This window comes from Hipposideros armiger, unplaced genomic scaffold, assembly GCF_001890085.2.
Source record: "Hipposideros armiger isolate ML-2016 unplaced genomic scaffold, ASM189008v1 scaffold_246, whole genome shotgun sequence".
Lineage (NCBI taxonomy): Eukaryota > Metazoa > Chordata > Mammalia > Chiroptera > Hipposideridae > Hipposideros > Hipposideros armiger.
Genome location: NW_017731596.1, coordinates 2309944 through 2311855, shown reverse-complemented (window position 1 = coordinate 2311855; position 1912 = coordinate 2309944). Strand labels below are relative to the sequence as shown.

The following is a 1912-nucleotide window of genomic DNA, read 5'->3' as shown; positions in this document are numbered from 1 at the left end:
GCCTTCTCCCCCCCTTCCTCTTCTTCGTTCATACTCATCCTTATTGTCTCAGCATAAATGCTGCCACTTCTTCAGAGAGGCTTTCCTCAAGCCCCGGCCCGGTCCCGGAGGAGAGGCGGGTGCGAGCGGAGGGAAAGTTGCGGAGGGTGGGAGCAGGGGCCGCGGCCTCCCGGGAGCCGGGGCCTGGGGGCCGGAGAAAGCGCCAGACCTTCACTGGTCGCCCGAGCGAAGGGGAGGAGGTTGTCTTCCTCCTCCTCCTCTTCCTCCTCATCCTCTTCCCCCAGCTCCTCCCTCGTCCCTCCTCTCGGTCCCCTCCAGTGTGGGAACCGCCGGGGTTCTCCGCAAGGACAATGCACGGGTTAAGAAAACGGGCCTGGCTGCTGGGCGAGGCGCCGGGGAAGGTCGGGAGCCCGGTGCCTCCGCGGCCCTTTGGGGTGTGTGCCGGAGCGAGGGCGCTCGGCGTGCTCTGAAGTTGTGCAGTGAGTGCAAGTGATCCCGGCCTCTCGAGATGGAGTGATGACCTGTTTAGCAGCCGGAGGAATTGGTGGCTGAGAAATCGTAAATCATTGTATAATTGATACCCGGGTATTGCAGCAAAACTTCACAAGTCTATTCACAGATGCAAACCTACTCTCACTTAGATCCACCAAAACTGCTGAATGTCTTAACGCTTAGCAAAAGGCCCCTCCCCGAAATAGTTAAAATTGGCAAAATCAGTGAGTGAGTGATTGACTCTGACTACTTGGCTGTGCCTTTCACCCAACCCTAGATTATATGACTATTGTAAATTAGGTGCCTCACTTGAATGCTAGTACCGTTTGGTTCTTGAATTCTGCTCAAGTTGTCCAAAAAAAAAAAAATTTACACCTTAAAAAATTGTTTTCACACTGATTTAAAAATTAGGACAAGTGTCACGCGTTATTCTCAGGGCTTTACATAAATAAGCTTATCCTACTGGTAGGAACTGTTACCCATTTCACTGATGGGGAAACTGCTGTGACTCATCCAAGGTCATACAGCTGGGACTCCAGGAGCCAGGAGCCTGTAGCCAGCCTGCCTGGGCTCTTAATCACTAGGTTATAATTCATTATTATAAACACTGGCAAATTTGGGAGTGATCTGTGTGTAATGACTCAGGGTTCTAACCTAGAGATTGTGTCCTTGTATAGTGTTTAGCATGAAAATTAACTGGTTTGCCGAAGTGAAAAAGATGGACAAGAGGCCCTCTTAGTGAAACTTGTCACTCCCTTCTCCCCCAAGAAAACTATGTAGACAATTTTTGAATGGAAGGAATTAAAAAATATTCTTTGGTGCGTTTTGTTCTTCACACTTAGTCTTAATTATAGGCATCATTTAAGTACTGATGAGTCATAAGAAAGTTTTGTGTAAGGTTATGTTTAGTCATTTTTTTTTATGTTTGAATACTTAGGTTTCTTCTGTGATCCCTTATACTTATACAAGCTGTTTAAGAATGGATATATTTAATACTTTGATTTTGAGGTGTTTAATAATTCAGTGGTACTACCTTTAGCTTTTGTTTTCTTAAATTTCTCATGTCTTAATTTACTTAAAGAGTATTTTTGACTAGACTGTAAATGTGAGACTAGAACTAAAATTTCATATGCTAAGATTTTAACCTGAAGAAGATAGTTTCAAAGAAATTGTAGTCTCTCTGAAAAAAGCTTACTTGGTTATAGTTAAGATTTTTAATATACATATGACACCTAAAATAACCCCAGTGCTTTTGGAAGAAATTTTCTTGAAATAGCAGTGGTGTTTATGGTGGCTGTCCAAATTCATTTAGACTTCAAACCTTGCCAGAAAGCTGAGGACTCCTGTCAATGTTTACACCGAGTTCTATTGCAAAACTGAGTAGAAAAAGTTCATAAGAGACATGAGCTTAGAAATTTAA

General features: G+C 44.0%; 1 protein-coding gene across 3 annotated transcripts in view; it reads left to right on the top strand.

Moving 5' to 3' along the window:
• DYRK1A (dual specificity tyrosine phosphorylation regulated kinase 1A) overlaps positions 1-1912 on the top strand; it is a 146261-nt gene that overhangs the window by 1515 nt on the left and 142834 nt on the right. The window contains exon 1 of one of the 3 annotated variants that reach the window (XM_019655770.1): positions 461-479. The exons of the other annotated variants lie outside the window; for them this stretch is intronic. The gene's annotated coding sequence lies outside the window, so the exon portion shown is untranslated. Of the gene's footprint in view, positions 1-460; positions 480-1912 lie in introns of those variants that run through there. 3 annotated transcript variants of the gene reach the window in all.